The sequence below is a fragment of the Anastrepha obliqua genome, chromosome 3, assembly GCF_027943255.1.
Source record: "Anastrepha obliqua isolate idAnaObli1 chromosome 3, idAnaObli1_1.0, whole genome shotgun sequence".
Lineage (NCBI taxonomy): Eukaryota > Metazoa > Arthropoda > Insecta > Diptera > Tephritidae > Anastrepha > Anastrepha obliqua.
The window spans coordinates 73,227,456-73,239,630 of record NC_072894.1 but is presented as its reverse complement, the minus strand read 5'-3'; the positions used below and the strand labels follow the sequence as shown (position 1 = coordinate 73,239,630).

The window sequence follows — 12,175 nt, the reverse complement described above, 5'->3', positions numbered from 1 at the left end:
GTACATAGAACGGGTAAAATTATTTGGCAAAACGCAAAAAAAAGTTTGACTCAAAACTAAGAACTTTTAGTAATCAGTCGCAAGAAGTGTAGTCCTTATATATGTATTTACTTGTGAAATTGGTTTGTGCAAGCCAATTTTACCCGCCCTAATGTACTGCATACGTTTATATGTATTAGTTCATCAATATATGAATTGTTAAAGAAAACCTACTATAAAATACTTTGGTGGCGCCTTTGAAAAATCTTGGAATGTAATGTTCCAGAACTGTAAGAGTTATATTTGTGTCCTCCCACGAACCGACCACAGCATACTCTGTTTCAATGTTACGTTTTGCTATTTGAGTAGCAGTTTGCGAATTAAATTTCCTGTAATACGTATAAGTAATATTTATGTATGTGTATTATGTGATACTGGTTGATATCTGCATATATATTATATATATATACATATGTATGTGCAATGTACACACTGTATGATGTACCCTGTAGGGAAATTAACAGGTGAGCATTAAGTTTGTACGTTTTCAGTTCTAGCAAGACATTTATTATATTCTATTTAATTTTGTATTTTTATTTTTAATTTTTATTTGACCAATTCAAGAGGCATTAAGAATTTATCTATCATTTTAAAATGAAAAATTTAATTAAATTTTTTACTCTTTTTAAATACGCCATTGAGCCAACATAATTCAGCCTAAGAGGTGAAAACAGGTAGTTTCATTTTAAATAAAACATCTATAAAATATTCATTCCATATTTTCTGAGCAGGAAAAGTAAATTTTCAGATTAATTAGGATGTAAAATTTCCTTCAAATAGTTGTCTCGATGGATCAATTTTCCTGCCCGATATTGACAGTCGATCTATTTATATCAAGAATGGCTCGGCCGGTAATCATCTAAAGTGTCTGGATCAGTTCTTGATGAAACTCATATAAATATAACCATAGCCGAATAGGTTGGTGCGTGAGTACCATTCGGAATTCAGAGAGAACGTAGGTTCGAATACCGGTGAACCAACAAAAATAAAGACAAAGTATTTCTAATAGCCGTCGCCCATGAAAAAACTCTTCATAAAACATATCTGCCGTTCGGAGTCGGCTTGAAACTGTAAGTGCCCCCATTTGTGGAACAACATCAAGTCGTACGCCACAAATAGGAGGCGGAGCTCAGCCAAACACACAGAAACGGTGTACGCGCCAAAGTTCCTCATAAAACGATTTTCCACTTGGAGTCGGATTAAAACATCAAAACGCACGCCACAAATGCCAAACACCTAACAGAAGTGTACGCCACAATTATTATTATTATTATTTTTTTTTTTTTTTTGTATAATAGACCTTTGGTTGGACCTACAGAAATACACTCTGAGGTTTTAACATTACCTACCGAGGGGCGACCGTTATTAGAAAAGCTTTTTCTATCATTTGGTGTTTCCTGCCCGGTATTTCGGACACTACCGAATAGTAGTCACGCACCAACTCATTCGACTACGACGGCCACTTCGCCAAGAAGGCTAATAACCCAATTACCAAAAATTGGACCAAATACATAGATCGATTATTTGATGCGCTGAGTTGAAGCCATAGATCGTCAAAGTTCATATATTTAAACTCAGCTCACGAAAAGTCACTAAAACTATGGCTCCATAACCGGAATTGCATTCTGAGCAGTGTATTCCAAAAATATGGCAAATGATGTAATCGCTCCGAAATCAGGATCAAACTGTTACTGTCACTGTGAAGGCATTGGTCTTTTAACATAGCTGTTGAGTTGAAAAAGCATGTCGTCGGAAATTTATTTTAAATGACCGAATAATTTGTGCAACGTGGCAATAACTTTGAAAGTTGGTTATCAATATTTGGAAAGCTTATTCAAGCGAAAAGCGATTCCACACAGTTTTGATACTGTGTTTTTGACCTTGACCAACATTTCATTTGCGTTGGCATTGTATGTATGTGAATGCTGGAGCCTACTCGAGTTTAACTGTTAGTACAGGGTGGGCCATATAGCGTTTGCAAATGACATGTCAAATGTGTTCATAATTTACTTAAAGGTTTACCATTTACGAAATGGGACGCTATACGCTTGAACAAAATTGGGAAATATTGAAAACCTATTTCCAAAGTGGTGAGTCTTCTTCTTCTTCCGCGGTTACAGTAAATGGCGAGCGTTACCGTGACATGCTTCCAAAAATTGAAGAGGATGACATGGACGACAGTTGGTTTCAATAGGACGGTGCAACTTGTCACACTGCCAAAGTTACACTCGAACTTTTGGCTACCGTTTTTGAAAACCGAATAATCAGCCGAAATTCCGATATCAATTGGCCGCCTCGGAGCTGTGATTTAAGCCCGTTGGACTATTTTTTGTGGGAGCCGTTAAGGACAAATGCTATGCGAACCATCCAGAGAGGATTGATTCTTTAAAACACGAAATCAAAGTTGCCATTCATGAAATTGGAGCCCAAACAATCGAAAATGTGATTAAAAATTGGGCTGATCGAATGGCCTACTGTAAAGCCAGTCGTGGCAGTCATTTGAACGATATTATTTTTTATTCATAAATGACAATGTTCAATCTTCAAAATAAAAAAAAAGTTTGAAAAAATATTGATTAGTTTTTTTTTATAGCCGATTCAAAAAGCAAATTTTACATGGCTCACCCTATACATTAACAATCCCACTTAAAAATAATTCCATAAGTATCTTTGCATGCTAGTCGTGATGTCATAATTGTTAAAAAATTACGGAACCACAAAACTCAATACAAATTAATTGATGATTTCCCTACAGGGTTCCATTTCTATTAACCCTCCAACGGCCATAGCATTTTTTTTGTCTAATTTTGCAATAATTAATTTGTATGTAAAATTTATATCTCAAAATGTAAAATATATATCAAATTTATATCTCATATGGCTAGAGTGGATAGAAAGTTGTCTTAGAGGAAAAAAAACATGGAAATTAAAAAAAAAAATATTTATTTCGGATCAATTTAGACAATTTAAGCTAGTGTATATTCTAAATATCCTAAACTATTATTTAATTGTGGAAACACTTGCAGAATTATAACTTGAAAACTAAAGATTTGAATGCTAAATCGTATTATATCAACCGACGTATGTAATTTAGTGACCTACTGGACACCCTACTATGTATGAATTCACTCACAAGATTTCTTAAGCTCATGCGCACGGTGTCACTTTATGACAATAAAGAAAATGTTACGGTAATCGCGTTTATGGTTTCATACTCCTATTGGAATCATTGAACGTTTTAAATCAAAATCTCTAAATTAAGCTATGCTGAATTGTAAATACCCCTTATTTGGAGCAATTCAAGATCTCCCGTAGTCTACAGCTTAGTATGCCAAGCATACACCGCCAAAGCTAATGTCTACAAATTTTATACAGCCCATCAGTTTTCCTAAAGACAATGAATTTTAGCCGTTGCAGGGTTAACAACGCTGGTAGTAATTTTATATGTATACATATGTAGTATTTGATTATCGCGAAAGGTATGTATGTATGTATGCGTGTACATAAAATTCATGTTCATATAATCAAGTACATTCATGCAAAAGTATTATCTTGTAAGTACTATTTTACTATCATAAATATGTAAGGGTATTTCAAAAGACGCACCTAGATGTTGTTTTAAAATAAAGCATGTAAAAGTTTATATTATTTCAGGTTTCACTCTTTTTATTCAAAATGCGGATCTTAAAAATTATATGTGAAAGATGACATCACTTAAATGTCCACCATGAGCACGTCTATAGGCTGCCATAAGAGACTTAAAATGTTCAAGGATACGGTTATACAACACCGCATTGAGTTCGCAATCTCGATCAGACTGTTGGGTTTAAGATCTGGAATTGTTGTTGTCTTATTCATATATAGTTCCCTTTTCAAAAAATCCCACAAGAAATAGTCTAATGGAGTGAGAGAGATCGCATAGTGTAAGTGACCATAAATAACGTAAAATTAATCGACCGGGAAACTTAGATCGCAATAGTGCAATGCTCTCGCGTAATGTGTAACTTGTGGCTCCCTTATGTTGAAAATAAGCATCGCTTATGTCGATTCCTTCCAATTGAAGCCACACAACATTTTCATCAGTTGTCTATAGCGATGTCGATTAATAGCAAATGCTCTTTCATTTTCATCTTCGAAGAAATACGGGTCTATTATTCCACCAGCCCAAAAACAACAGTACATTTTGGTAAAATGAGTGATTTAGGCAATGAGTACATTTAATGAAATGAGCCCCATTACTAAAGATAATTTTGCGTGAAAAACCAGCATCATGTTCAAAGAACCAATTCACAAAATGTATTCTCTTTCATGGCAGAAATACACTCGAAGGTTTGCCATTGCCTGCCGAGGGGCGACCGCTATTAGAAAAATGTTTTCTTAATTTTGGTGTTTTACCGAGATTCGAACCTACGTTCTCTGTGTGAATTCCGAATGGTAGTCACGCACCAACCCATTCGGCTACGGCGGCCGTCGTGTCATAACTTGACAGAAAAAAGGTACAATGTAGGAATTATTCACTACTGACCTCTAGGCGTCACTTTTAAAAGACCCTTTATACATATATATACTCGTATATGTACTAAGACCTACTCGTATAGGTACATATATTTCTTTTGATGACCTTTAACTTACTCGCATATTTCTAAATTTCCGCAAAAATGCATCGCGAATCTTCGCCAATCTGCATTATATGAACTATGTGAATCGTATATGCATTCTTTACGCTTTTTCCTTATGCAATCGTTAAAACTTGTGTCAAAATATTCCTTTTCTTCCATTTTATGTCCATTTTGAACGTAAAATGCAAAAACCGCGGGATGGCGTATGTAATAGTATGCGCTTATCACTTTTTCGATGGGATGTCGCACCAGGTTCATATAGATCGGCTTAGGTTGACCGAATTCGGTGAAATTGATCCAATTTAAATGCTCTACATACGAAAGTGGTTCGTTTTCTCCAATTAGTTCTTCAACAATTTCACGTTGAGTCTCCACATCCGTTAATATTTCGTTATGCTTTGCCGGTGCATTCCGGTAGGGTACAAAATTATTTTTTTTCGAAAGCATATTCAAAAGTACGGACATTGACTGAGAACCTACTTTTTCTAAGCGATTGAAGAAAATAATCTCCAATTTAGCTTTTTTGGTATTATTAAGTTGGTCCGGATGGATTGTATAGAGCTTTAAAGTTTAAGAAAGAATTAGCGAAACCTTTTAGGAGTATGCATATATTAAGCTTTTACTTTGAATGTATTATAATTACATATGTGGGTTAACAGAAGTTGGGATGTCAGAAGTAATGTTTCTACCGCAATGTAATGCATTTCTATTCTATTTTTATAGATGATGTATTTGAAAGAAAATAAGATACAAATATCCATGACAATTGTTAATAAACTGCGGTATTAAAATATGAAATTAATATTACTTTTTTTTAATTTTAACTTCTATTTTTTAACTTTTTAACGGTTTGATTGTCTGTGTAAATATTGAAAAAATGAATGCAAAAATTTTGAAATGCCTATTTCCGGTGAAAAAAAAAGATATTGGAACAAACTCAACGGTGTTCGAAAGAAGAAGACTTTTACTTTAAGATGCCGTGTTTGTGTTTTGTGGTTTACAAAAAAAGAAAAAGACCGCGCAATTGTAACACTTCTAGGTTACAATATTTCAGATTTGTATTCAACACGTCGAAAATCTTTGGAGAAGTGTGCTCTGGTTTCTGGTGAAATATTTTCGCTTAATTGGGGCGGCCCGTTACAAATTTGATATACGCAGCAGCACTTGAACATATACTCGTACATATATCAAAGAGTTTAAAGCTTTATAACGGATATCTTCAGATGTATGGTTTTCAGAGAGATTTCCTTCTGACCAGCTGTCCAAGTAAACCACGGTTTTTGCATTTCTGTTCAGTACCGCACCAGGCAAATTACCATGCAACATTATTATTACAGGAACAACATTTATAAAACTTCGAAATTTATTTTCACAATTCATTATCATAAATTCATTCGATAAGGACAGCCAACGAAATGTTACTATTCGTACAGCAGAAGTCATCGTCGCTGCAAAAGCAAGCGAGGCTTCAAATTTATGGATTCAAAGCCGTTCTAAAAAACTCGATCTCTGCCCGTCTACTGTGTGGAAGGTTTTGGCCCATAAGATCCAGTTAGCGAAGGAACAGAAGCCGTGGTACCATTGTTCCCGTGGCACATTCCGCGAATGGGCTGAAAATCATTTGGAAATTGAACTGTTCCACTGAAATTATTTCTAGCATTTCTGGCTTTGCATGTTTGGAGTGAAAGCCCTAACGAAGTACTCGAGACCGCATTACGTTCCAGCATTGGCCATCCGCTATGGTGAAAAACAAAATTGTGTGAGTTGCTTTGACTGCAACATCACTTGGGACTCGGCATCAGAATTTAGCCCGCTCATTTCACACATTTGTCTTCGGTGTGGTTTTCATACCGGAGACATTATCAATCACCTGACGACCTGGAAGTTGATATTTGGCGTATTATTAACGGGATAACCGGCCTTATGCAAAAAAAGTAGTACAGAATGTGACCGAAAGAATGATTGAGCACCATGGATGCAATCGAAGTAGACTGGCTAAAAAATTTTTGGAGAACTAAATGGTACGAAATTTATAACTAAAGCACAATATTGACTATTTCATTAATTTTCTTGTGTTTTATTCAAAATAAAAGGGACTATGTTATATATTTGCTAATCATGTTTGCTAAAAATTTAAAATTTAACTGTGTTTTAAGGGGGTAGCCGATTAAGTTTTTGTTTTCCAAATACACTTTTGGAAAACCGCAGGCTTTTTTCCTATATCTCCTTCTTATTTTTTAAAGCGACTTCGACTTGAATTTTTATTTGGTGACAATAAACTCGAAGCTTAGCATTGCGTGCCGAGTGATGGGCCTTATTGGACAAAACTTTCTATTGTTTGGACATACTGGGCTTTGAACTCACGACCAACCAGATATATTACGTATGATAATCATATAAAGCAGCCTATAAACTTTGAAAAATCGTTTTATTTTTATTTAATCATTCTATTTTTTCATTTCAGTAAATTAAATTTCGGTAAATTAGACCTTATGATAAATAAAACATTTGTTTGCATGCATACATACATACATTCCGCTCTAAAATATTCTTAAACTTAAATAAGATTCTAACAGGTAAATAAATAAGCAATTAATCAATATTGTTCTCTTAGCCATGTAACAAACATGCACGTACATATACATACTTGCATTCAGGAAGATTTCCACAGAAATGCATCGAAAAACGACGCCAATCATTGTTGAACTCAATATGTGATTCAAATATACAATCGGGTATTTTGCCTTCTCGTACACAATCGTTGAATGAAATGTTGAAAAACTCAAATTTTTGTGTCCTTTTCTTGGGATTTCTTAACAAACCATTGTTATATATATACGGGTGTCTAACATAATAATATGCACTCATCACTTTTTCAATTGGGTGTCGAACCAAATTGATGTATATAGGTTTCGGCAGATCCAGTGCTGGGAAATTTATAAAATTCCTATGCATGATGAAAGCACTGGGAATACCATAATCCAAAATTTCTTCAGCCAACTCTTGTTGTTCTTCAAACGTATCAAGAATGTGTCCCGCATTCCGAACTCTTATATTGTGCGTGAAACGATGAATTCGTGATAAAGTTCTCAAGAGCGTGCTCATTGATTGACTACCCACTTTTTCCAAACGATTAAAGAATAGAATATCAATTTCCGCTTGTGCAGTATTGTTGAGCATCCGTGGGGATAATTTATTGAGCTTGATTAAAAATGTAGACATAAATGGATTTTTCATCAAATATTCACCATAATTTTGTGAACTGATTGTGGTGAAAGTGAATTGTTAACCACTAGGTAAAATGAATTAAAAGCTTCGGAATAACAATCTACAAAACTACAAACTAATTTCCCCTCTGCATTGTGTGTTAACAAAAATAATCAGTGCAGTTGTTTGCTAAAGAACCGACATTACTTTGAACACACCTTGCCTGAGTTTTAGTGATGGTATTTAAACCAAGGTCCATAATAAAATTTTAGTCATGTTTTATGAATGCTACATAAGTATGTATGAAAAGGGCAGAAATATTTAAGGGAAATTGTTTAATCTGAGGAACACCCTTGCACAGTCTGAGGAACACCCTTGCATAACTGTGATTATTGCGTATTTTTTATTAGTACCTTAGTCGGAAACTATGTTTGAAGCAAAGGCTAACTGCGACTAACTTGTCATATTTGTTGTTAAACTGGTCAAATTTCCATGTAAAATCGGTCGCTAAGTGCGAAAATCCTAGATAATTTTTAAAGGAAATTTATTTTAAATTCACATTTATTGCTTGAGTAATTTGTATACCCAAGTATCCTCCAGGTAGCTTCCGAACACCCGTTCGAGAATAAGCTAACGAGAGAAGGCGAAGCATTCCAGGATAGCTGGTTGTGCGCTGGGCTTGGAACCCGCCACTTAAAAATCCCCCAATGAAAAAATTAAAATTTGGTATTAGAAAGACCAACAAATGATGTCACAAAAATCGATTCTGTGTTGACCACATGATAAATTTTATTTAAATATACAAAATGCAAAAACTAGTATGTTTATTCTCATACGAATAACTTTTGCATTTACTGGATGATTTTTTTCATTATATTTTAAATTTTAAGTAATAATAATCAAAAATGGTTTTTTATATTGTATATTTAAATTAAAAATTTTAATATTTTTGCAAAAAGCATTTTTATTGTTGTAAAGATCTTGAAAACATTTAATTTTAATGAAAAATGCCGCAGAAGTGAGAAATAGCAAATTTCATTACCTTTTATTTGTTTTATGACTTATTTTGATTGGTTAACGCATTTTCCAGGTATTAGAAATTCGCACGACAAAAACCGCTATTTGGTGATATCTCGAAAACTATATGACACAAAAAACGTATGTGCATTTTGGAATTGGTAAAAACTACAATCATATATTATTTGTAAACCTGTGTTGTTTAGCCCGTAGACAAATTAAAATGTGCTGGCTAAAGCGATTTAAATTGGGTAGAGTAATTCTTAGTGACAATGAAATACCAGATCGTCCACAAACTGGATTTCCCCAGAGAGTATCGAAAAAATGTGTGATTTTATTAAAAAATAATAATAACTCGTGATAAACGAGTGTGCATCGCGTTTTCAGCGAATATTTAGATAGTTGATAGTCTGAATATAGAAAAATTGGCAGCTGATTACTTTGATACTATAATGCATCCTCTCACAGCTCAAAAATTGTAAGTGAATATCTGACAAAAAGATAAATGATTTCATTGTACCATTTACTGTAGGAACCTGATTTGGCACCCTGCAGGTACGAGTAAGATTTTCTATAGCAAACCATGTAAAGATCGAAGATAGGTTCCAGCGTTACGAAAATACTACTTTTTAAAAAGAAAATTGAACAAAGTAAATATTTAGAAAACAAAAATAATATAAAATTGTATTACATACACACAAAAAAACAAAAAAACTTATTCAATTACAACAAAATAAACTATTCAATTAATTTATGAAAAACAAAATTCAAATTAACCACTGTCTGATTAGTCCATAGAGGTTGTTGTCGTAAGTCGGCTTTCTTTCACAAAAAATTGGTTTAATCTTTGCTGAACAACTTTTCTTTCAACGTAAAATAAGTTCCGTTAAAACAATTGATATTCGTAGCTACCGCTTTCCGCTATCAGGATCGGTTTTTTTTAAATCTCCATAACTTTGTCAATCACATCGCTTTGTAAATTTTTTTAGGTTAAATTTGATTCTTTGGAGATTTCTATGGAAGGGTCACTGTCAAATTGCAATTCCAGTTGCAATAGTTCTTAGTAAGGGAGTTCTTGGTTGTGCGAGGCAATTAATTTATGTCAGTACCCTCCATACCTCTCTCTAGCTAAATTAGACATTTCATTACGAACAGCTGGTGTACCATCAAATTCTGTAGCGCCTATTCTGTGAACACATGCAGGTCATATTTTACGCCAAACACCATTCATGCAAAATGGTTTACACTCCTCCCACGAATCGGATATAATTTGCATGGCTTTCACAATGTTCAACTTTTTCCAAAATTCTAGCATGGTAGGCCTATCTTGTCCATCAGTCTCACTTCAAGAAGTTTAAATGATCGTCGAAGGTAATAACTTTTAAAAGTCGATCATACTCCCTGATCAATCAGCTGAATAACTGGTGTCATATTAGGTGGCAAAAATGCAAATTTCGCGTTTTCTGGCAACTCATCAACATAAACTGGGTAGCCAGGAGCATTGTCTACAAGGACCAAAGCCTTGAAGTTCAAGTTCTCCTTGTTGCAATAAGCTTTAGTTTCTCGAATATCACAAGTGTAAACCCAGTTATGAAATACTGATGTTGTCATCTATGCTTTTTTGTTTGCTCGCCAGTTGACAGGAAGCAGATTCTTTGAACATACTTTCATAGCTCTAGGATTTTTTGATTAATAAATACTGTAACTCTGTTAGATAGACGTTTCCAACATTAAAGACTTGTTTCGGACCATAGACACCTTCTTTTAACTCTGTCGGGTAGCGTTCTGCAGCAGTTATATTAGCGCTACCTGCTTCGCCTTTAAGAGCAATGCTGTGCAGATTTGCTCGAACCTCGAATCTCTCAAACCAGCCCTGACTAGCTTCAAATGTTTCATTCTTGTCTGTATTACTACCATGAGCATTATCGTTGGATACTGCTTTACTTTTTATGACATCAAATAAGTTTTTTGCTTTCGTCTGAATTGCCATTTTACTTAATGGAATTCTCTGCGCAACTTGATTTTCAATCCAAATAGAAAGCAAGAATTCCATTTTGATCATCAAATCACTCCTTGTACGGGTCATCGTTTTAGCGTCTAATAATGTTGCAGATTTTGCAGCCTCTCTAATTTCTGACAGTTGTTGCAGCCAGACCAACAGCCTCTGCTTTCCCCACAGCCTTCTCTCCCTTATCAAATCGTCGCAGAATATCTAATTTTGTCTTCAAGCTGAGTTTTTTTATAAAGCGTTTTTCAATAGGTGCGCTTCAACTTTTTTCCGATAGGGAGGGCGAACGACGCAATATTTTTTATTTTTCGCTTGTCATTTGTAAACTTCATTAGTATACATTTCATCATGGAACGCTACACACTTGAGCAACGATTGCAAATCGTGCAAATTTTTTATGAAAATAATCGTTCTGTTGTCCTACTGTAATCCAGATTTTTTCCAAAAAATCATCTTCAGTGATGAAGCTCACTTTTGGCTCAATGGCTTTGTCAACAAGCAAAATATGCGTTACTGGGCAGAAAGCAATCCACACCTGATTCATGAGGCACCGTTGCATCCCGAAATAATCACTGTTTGGTGCGGTTTACATGCCGGCGGCGTAATTGGCCCATATTTTTTCGTTGACGAGAACGATCGCCACGTTACTGTGAATGGAAATCGATACCGCGACATGATAAACGATTATTTTTGGCCGCAATTGAATGGTATGGACTTAGACGACGTGTGGTTTCAACAGGACGGGGCCACAAGCCACACAGCACACGCTATAATGGATTTGTTGAAGAGTAAGTTCGATGAGCGCATTATTTCCAGAAATGGACCGGTCGAATGGCCGCCGCGCTCGTGTGATTTGACGCCTGTAGACTATTTTCTTTGGGGTTATGTGAAGTCATTGGTCTACAGTAACAAGCCGCTCGTGTGATTTGACGCCTCTAGACTATTTTCTTTGGAATTATGTGAGAAGCCGGCGCCGATTTGTGAGCTCAGAGCCAATATTGAACGCGAAATTGCTGGAATTTCGGCCGATTTATGCAAAAGAGTGGTCGAAAATTGGGTTCAACCATTGGACTGCGTAAAACGTGCACGCGGTGGTCATGCAAAAGAAATCGAATTTCATACTTAAATGTATATGTTCAAACTCGATAATAAAAAAAAAATTAGTTAAAAAAGTCAAACCGTTTGTGTTTATTCAAAAAAAAAGTTGAAGCGCTCTTACTGAAAAACGCTTTATATTCAGTATATCTATCAACAGCGCCCTTTCCCCTCATTTGGCTAGAAATAT

At 35.1% G+C, this 12,175-nt stretch overlaps 1 protein-coding gene across 1 annotated transcript in view; it reads right to left on the bottom strand.

The window, feature by feature from the left end:
- The window catches only part of LOC129241643 (heparan sulfate 2-O-sulfotransferase pipe-like), an 86,430-nt gene that overhangs the window by 23,809 nt on the left and 50,446 nt on the right, over positions 1-12,175 (bottom strand). The gene's annotated exons all lie outside the window — the stretch shown is intronic.